We start from the raw sequence: 8,283 nt of genomic DNA on the forward strand, positions 1-8,283 counted from the left end.
AAAAAAGAAAGAAAAGAAACCTCTTTTTGAAGGTGGGGAGGGGGTGGGGGTGACAGAAAAGCGAGCCAGAAGGTTCTGCAGCTGCTTCTAGTAGTTTCCAGGTGCTGCTGGGTGGCTGGAAGCAGGCAGCGCTTAGTTGGTTGCTTTAGTTGCTCCGGACCTGGTGACAAGGCGACTGGGACCAGGCGGTACTGAGGTAGCTGCTCGGGACCTGCTGACGGTGCGATTGGAAAGCCGATGGCCAAGTGGGGTGAGGGTGACCCACGCTGGATCGTGGGAGAGCGGGCGGATGCCACCAACGTCAACAACTGGCACTGGACAGAGAGGGATGCTTCAAATTGGTCCACGGATAAACTGAAAACACTGTTCCTGGAAGTGCGGGTGCAGAATGAGGAAGGCAAGTGTGAGGTGACAGAGGTGAACAAGCTTGATGGAGAGGCATCCATTAAAAATCGCAAAGGCAAACTGATCTTCTTTTATGAGTGGAGTGTCAAACTAAACTGGACAGGTACCTAAGTCAGGAGTGCAGTACAAGGGGCAGGTGAAGATCCCCAATTTGTCTGATGAAAACAGCGTGGATGAAGTAGAGATTAGTGTGAGCCTTGCCAAAGATGAGCCTGACTCAAATCTCGTGGGCTTAATGAAAGAAGGGGTTAAACTTCTCAGAGAAGCGATGGGAATGTACATCAGCACCCTCAAAACAGAGTTCACGCAGGGTAAGATCTTGCCCACAATGAATGGAGAGTCAGTAGATGCAACCGCTCGGCCAGCACTGAAAGCTGAGGAGCACAAAGCTAAATCTGCCCCTTCCAAAACCCAGGCCACACCTGTTGGTGTCAAAATCCCCACCTGTAAGATCACCCTTAGAGACACCTTTATAACGTCTCCAGAGGAGCTCTATCGAGTGTTGACCACCCAAGAGCTGATTCAGACCTTTACCCATGCTCCTGCAGTGTTAGAAGCAGACAAAGGTGGGAAGTTTCACTTGGTGGATGGCAACGTCACTGGGGAATTCAGTGACCTGGTCCCCGAGAAACATATTGTGATAAAGTGGATGTTTAAAACTTGGCCGGAAGGGCACTTTGCCACCATCACCTTGATCTTCATTGACAAGAACGGAGAGACAGAACTGTGCATGGAAGGCCGAGGCATCCCTGCCCCTGAGGAGGAGAGGACAGGGCAGGGTTGGAAGCCCTACTACTTTGAGGCTATCAAACAGACCTTCGGCTATGGCACCCGCTTACTTTAGGGCCAGCAGCTGGAACTTCAGCCAGCCCAAAACGTCAGTCCAGCCCTCTCCTGACTGAGGCTTGACTCACAGAATTGCACCATCCCAACCACTAACTTGGGGCCAGGGCCCTTTCCTCCACGTATACCTTGGGTTTGTGCATATTTTCTGCTGGGTGGGGTTAGAGGGCAATTTCTCTTTTATGTGTACATATGCTAAATAAACGTAATTTAAAAAAAAAGAAGAAAAAAGAAACCTAATTTTTCCAGATTTTTTAGGTCAAAAATATATGAGGAAATATTAATGCCAAATTAAGTGTAATTGTTACTTGCATCTAAGCAATGCATGTACATATTTTTTTTAATTAATTAATTTTTTGACAAAAAAATATTAGTTTTGTTTTTTCAATTACAGTTGTCCCATTTTCCCCCATTGCTTCCCCCCAACCCAGCCCACCTCTTCTCCCTCAATCATATCCCCCCATTGTCCATGTCCATGAGTCATTTATACAGATTATTTAACTAAACCCTTCCCTTACTTATCCTCCTTCTCTCCCTCCCCCTTCCCCCCTAATAACTGTTATTTTGTTCATTGTTCTATTTAGTTCATTTGTTTGTGTTGTTTCTTAGAGTCCTGTATTAGGTGAGATAATATGGTATTTTTCTTTCTTTGCCTGGCTTATTTCACTAAGCATAATTCTCTCTAGTTCCGTCCATGTTGTCGCAAATGGCAGGAATTCCTTCTTTCTCTCCGCTGCATAGTATTCCATTGTGTAAATGTACCACAGTTTTTTGATCCACTCATCTACAGATGGGCACTTAGGCTGTTTCCAGCACTTAGCTATTGTAAACAGTGCTGCTATGAACATAGGGGTGCATAAGTTCTTTTGAATTAGGGTTTTAGGATTTTTGGGGTATAATCTTAGCAGTGGAATCGCTGGTTCAAAAGGCAGTTCCATTTTTAGTTTTTTGAGGTAATTTCATACTGTTTTCCATAGCGGCTGCACCAGTCTGCATTCCCACCAACAGTGCAGTAGGGTTCCCGTTTCTCCACATCCTCGCCAGCACTTGTTGTTTGTTGATTTGTTGATGATGGCTATTCTGAAAGGTGTAAAGTGGCATCTCACTGTGGTTTTAATTTGCATCTCTTGATGGCTAATGATGTTGAGCATTCTTTCATGTGTCTATGGATCTTCTGTGTATCCTCCTTGGAGAAGTGTTTTTTCAGGTCTTTTGCCCATTTTTAATTGGGCTGTCTTCTTGGTGTTGAGACATGTAAGTTCTTTATATATTTTGGAGATCAATCCGTTGTCTGAGATATCATTGGCAAATATGTTTTCCCATGTGGTTGGTTTCTTTTTCATCTTGCTAATGTTTTATTTTGCTGAGCAGAAACTCTGTAGTTTGATGTAGTCCCATTTGTTTATTTATTTATTTTATTTCTCTTGCCTTAGGAGACGTATCAGTGGAAATATTGCTACGTGGGATATATGAGATTTTCCTGCCTATGTTTTCCTCCAGGACTTTTATGGTGTCACGGCTTACATTTAGGTATTTTATCCATCTTGAGTTTATTCTGGTGTATGGTGTAAGTTGGTGGTCTAGTTTCATTTTTTTTGCATGTCCCTGTCCAGTTCTCCCAGCACCATTTGTTGAAGAGACTCTTTTCACTCCATTTGATTCTCCTTCCCTCTTTGTCAAGTATTAGTTGACCATATAGTCCTGGGTTTATTTCTGGACACTCTATTCGGTTCCATTGATCTATATGTCTGTTCTTATGCCAGTACCAGACTGTTTTGATCACAGTGGCTTTGTAGTATAGTTTTGTTCCTCCTGCTGTGTTCTTCTGTCTCAAGATTGCTTTGGCTATTTGGGGTCTTTTTTTTTTGGTTCCATATGAATTTTTTTTTCTGTCTTATTAGTTTTATGCAAAGAAACTTATGTCATTACTTACTTCTTCAGAATTCCAAACTCTGGAGGGATCAGATAGGGAGAAAAATATACAACGTGAAGGAAAATCCTTGTTCTTCTAATATTCACTGAACTGGCATTTCCATTCTTCATATTTTTATTTTTCCCCCACTAAAATTCTTTTTTCCATCACAGTTGTCCCACTTTTTTCCCCCTCTTGCTTCCCTGCACCCTGTTCCTCCCTTCCCCCACATTCAGTCCCCACTCAGTTGCCCATGTCTGTGGGTCATTTATACATATTATTTGACTAGATTCTTCCCTTTCTTACCCCCTTCTCTGCCTCCCGCCCCCCCCCCCCCTTGTTACTGTTAGTCTACTTCTTGTTTACATACCTCTGGTTCAATTTTGCTCATTTGTTTGTGTTGTTCATTAGTTTCCTGTAATAGGTGATAGCATAAGGTATTTTTCTTTCATTGCCTGGCTTATTTCGCTAAGCATAATTCTCTCTAGTTCCATCCATGTTATCACAAATGGGAGGAGTTCCTTCTTTCTTTCTGCTACATAGTACTCCATTGTGTAAATGTACCACAGTTTTTTGATACACTCATCTACAGATGGGCACTTAGGTTGTTTCCAGCACTTGGCTATTGTAAATAGTGCTGCTATGAACATTGGAGCGCATAGGTTCTTTTGAATTGGTGTTTCAGGATTTTTTGGATATAATCCTAGCAATGAAATTGCTGGTTCAAAAGGGGCAGTTCCATTTTTAGTTTTTTGAGGAAATTCCAAACTGTTTTCCATAGTGGCTGCACCAATCTGCATTCCCACCAGCAGTGCACCAGGGTTCCCATTTCTCTGCATCCTCTCCAGAACAAGTTGTTTGTTGATTTGTTGATGATGGTCATTCTGACTGGTGTGAGGTGGTATCTCATTGTGGTTTTTATTTGCATCTCTCTGACGGCTAGTGATGTTGAGCATTCTTTCATATGTCTATGGACCCTCTGTATGTCCTCTTTGGAGAGGTGTTTGTTCAGGTCCTTTGACCATTTTTTAATTGGATTGTCTGTCTTCTTGGTGTTGAGTCATATGAGTTCTTTATATATTTTGGAGATCAATCCCTTGTCTGAGATATCATTGGCAAATATATTTTCCCATATGGTTGGTTTCCTTTTCATCTTGCTGATGTTTTCTTTAGCTGAGCAGAAACTTTTTAGTTTGATGTAGTCCCATTTGTTTGTTCTTTCCTTTATTTTTCTTGCCTTAGGAGATATATCAGTGAAAATGTTGCTATGTGGGATATCTGAAATTTTCCTGCCTGTGTTTTCCTCTAGGACTTTTATGGTGTCATGGCTTACATTTAAGTCTTTGATCCATTTTGAGTTTATTCTGGTGTATGGTGTAAGTTGGTGGTCTTGTTTCATTTTTTTGCATGTCCCTGTCCAGTTTTCCCAACACCATTTGTTGAAGAGGCTCTTTTCACTCAATTTGATGTTCCTTCCCCTTTTGTCAAATATTAGTTGACCATATAGACATGGGTTTATTTCTGGGCTCTCTATTCTGTTCCATTGATCTATATGTCTGTTCTTATGCCAGCACCAGACTGTTTTGATTACCGTGGCCTTGCATTATAGTTTGATATCAGGTGTTGTGATTCCTCATACTGTGTTCTTCTGTCTCAAGATTGCTTTGGCTATTTGGGGTCTATTTTGGTTCTATATAAATTTTTGAAGTATTTGTTCAAGGTCTGTGAAATATGTCACTGGTATTTTAATAGGTATTGCATTGAATCTGTAATTGCTTTGGGTTGTATAGACATTCTGATGATGTTGATTCTTCCCATCCATGAACATGATATATGCTTCCATTTATTTGTATCTTCCTTAATTTCTTTCTTCAGTGTTATGTAGGTTTCTGAGTACAGGTATTTTACCTCCTTGGTTAAGTTTATTCCTAGGAACTTTATTTATTTTGTTGTTGTTGTTGTTGTTGTTGTTGTTGCTATAGTAAATGGGATTTTTTTTCTAGTTTCTATCTCTGATTTTTTATTGTTGGTGTACAGAAATATCTTAGATTTCTGAATATTGACTTTGTACCCTGCTATTTTGCCAAATTCACTTATTATGCCAAGTAGCTTTTTAGTGGAGACTATATGGTTTTCTATGTACACTAGCATATCATCTGCAAATAGTGACAGTGTATTTCTTCTTTTCCAATTTGGATGCCTTCTATTTCTTTTTCTTGTCTGATTGCTGTGGATAGAACTTCCAACACTATGTTGAATAGGAGTGGAGAGAGTGGACATCCTTGTTTTGTTCCTAATCTCAGGGCAAATACTTTCAGTTTTTTGTGTTAATAGTGTCTATGTCTTTTTTTATGCTGGTGTAGTTCTCTGTAAGTTCTCTGTAGTTTTCTTGGAGCTCTTGGTAATTTCTTTGGAGTTTGTCGTAGTTATCTTTGAGGTTGTCAAGTACATTGAGCTTCTTCATCACCATTATTTTGAATTCCATGTCTGATAGTTGGCTTATGTATATTCCATCTACCTCTCTTTCTGGGGATTCCTCTTTTCCTTTCATTGGGAGGTTGTTTCTGTGTCTTCCCATGTTGTATTCTTCTTGTTCATTTTTGTTTATTAGATTTGTCTGTTTTGATTTCCTGCCTTTGTGGTGTGAGATTCTTTATAGAAGACCTGGGGGTTTCAATGGTGCAATCTCTTTTGATCTTCTGAGCCTGACGTGCTTGGGATACCCTTTAATTCATTTGTTTATGCTGTCTGGTTATATTTCAGTTACTCTTTGGTGGGATCTTTCCTCTGGCTAGTTGATTGAGAGTCACTCTGCCCACCTTGTCTTGAGTTCTTTTGTGGAGATGCTGTTAAAACATAAACACAGCCCAGGCAAGAAACCCCCACCCTCAAAAATATCCCCCACCCTTTATCCCACTATCAGCAGCAAATGAACCAGTATTAATATAAATGTAGTGAGGATAAGACTGTTATACTATAGGAGAAATATATGAGTTGTTTTAAATGAAAAAAAAGATGATTTTTGAGGGGGGTGATATAATAATAGTAGGAAGTAGGATCAAGGCTATACAAGACAGTAAGTAATATTTACATTGTATGTTAAAAAAAGAGAGGGAAGAATGCAGAATAAGGTACGAAAGTGGCAGTGTATAGTTTTAGGTTTATATAGCAGTTATGTGCTATATATTTAGTGTGAAAGGGAGGCTAAACAAAATAAACAAACAAACAAAAATTGAGGAAGAATGGGAGGGAGAGAAGGTATGAAACAGATTAAAGAGATAGCTTTTTAAAAAAAATCAAATAAAATAAAAAAATAAAAATAAAAGAAAATGTAATAGTAATAAAATAAAAATATATATAAAATAAAATAAAAAATAATAATTATATATATATATATATATATATATATATATATATATATATATATATAAAGAAACAAAGATTTTACTCAGTTCAGCCTTTGTGTGCTGTCTTCTTTTTCTGGATCCATACCTGGTCAAAATTCCATGAGTTTCAAATTTTTTCTGGCTGGTTGGCTGGCTGTGAGGAGATCTGGCTGGTGTCTGTGGCTGCTTTTCTCTCACTTGTAGGCCTGCTGTAACTTCTGCTGTGAGTTGAGTCTCTCCCCACTTGTCCTGCAGCACCCTTCAGCAGTCCTCAGGCTTCTCTAGCAATGCTGTTCTATTGGCAAGCCAGTGTGCATGTTCCTAGTCCCTGCCCTGCTTTGGATCCTGCCTTAGCTCCTCCTCCCAAGACGTCTCTGTGCTCCAAGCCACAGCACTGGGCTGTGTCTGTCCCTGGTGGATAGTGTCTCACCATTCCTCTGTGCGCACTGCCTGCCCGCCTGGGGTCCCCACCAAGCCTGTGTTTGTGTCGCAGCTCTCCCAGCCCAGCTCCACTCCCTTCTAATCAGTGGCACCATGAGATATGCACCCGGGGCATGGGGCCTCCAGCTCAGGCCTGCCAGTCCAGGGGTTCCCCACCCAGACTTAGTTCACACAGCTTCCCACAGTCTGGGCTGCTCGCCATCCTCCCGCACCTCCCGCACCTCCCGCTGTTTCAAGGAGACCTTCCTATTGTCTCCCTACAGGATTCCACTGGTCCCAGCACCTATGGCAAGCAACAGTTTCCAGGCAGATCCCGGCCAATGAGCCAGTCTGCAGCTGCCCCTCTGGGGTGCAGTGTGGCAGCGGCACTGGGCTCGGTGGGCCCAGCGACTGGACTGGGGGCGCCCAGAGACTCCCCTTGAGAGCATGGGCGAGCCTTTTGCCGTTTTCCACTCTGCTCTCGCACTCCCTTCCCTGCTTGCATTGTCCGAAATTCGCACTCACTCAGTCATCTCCGTGTTTGTACTTTAAGTCTTTCCGCGATAGGAGCAAGCAGATAACACTGCTACCTACTCTGCCGCCATCTTCACCTCCGCATGTACATATTTTTAAATGTCAACAAGTTCTACAAGGCTAACAAACAACATTTTCTGTTACCAAATTCCCATCTATGAACTCCTGTTCAAAAGGTTTTACCTTTAGCTGTACTTGTCTTTTCTCCTGGTACTTTATTCCTTATTCTCAGTCTAAATTACAACTATTATTGTTTTCTTTAGTTTTAGATATTATTTGTTGACTTCCAGTAATATAAGCTAAGGATTTAATTTGTTATAGTTTTCCACAACCAAAGGCTTATCGCCATCCTCATCTCAACACAGACTCAAACTCCCAGTGCCCTTCCTCTCCATGTCAGTTTTGGTTTGTGTAAATAGAGGGTGTTCATTACCAAATGATGTTTGTGATACCCCCACTGTAGTGTGCTGCTCTCACAGTTTTTTGTTTCTTTGAGTTAATTACCTTTGTCTTAATTTCTACCAGAACCATATACATTTTCCCCAAATTCTTGCAGAATATTTAAAATTAACAGCTATTTGATCAGTTCCTTTTATATGCTTCTATATAACCCTCAAAAAAACACTTATCTTGCCCCTCCACCTTTAGAGAGCTAGCTTTCATCCTGGAAGATCTTCTACTGCCATCCAAGAGATTTACCTTGATTTGTTTCCTGGATACAAGGATTCTACTTTCTTTCTTTCCTTTCTCATGTAGTGGAACATATTTTCTAGCAGTTCTCAA

At 41.0% G+C, this 8,283-nt stretch overlaps 1 pseudogene; it reads left to right on the forward strand.

Annotated features, from left to right (window-relative positions):
- Positions 1–206: 206 nt before the first annotated feature.
- Positions 207–1,249, forward strand: LOC150020064 (activator of 90 kDa heat shock protein ATPase homolog 1 pseudogene; annotated as a pseudogene).
- The last annotated feature ends 7,034 nt before the right edge of the window (positions 1,250–8,283 follow it).

This window comes from Furipterus horrens, unplaced genomic scaffold, assembly GCF_987537825.1.
Source record: "Furipterus horrens unplaced genomic scaffold, mFurHor1.1.pri manual_scaffold_2, whole genome shotgun sequence".
Lineage (NCBI taxonomy): Eukaryota > Metazoa > Chordata > Mammalia > Chiroptera > Furipteridae > Furipterus > Furipterus horrens.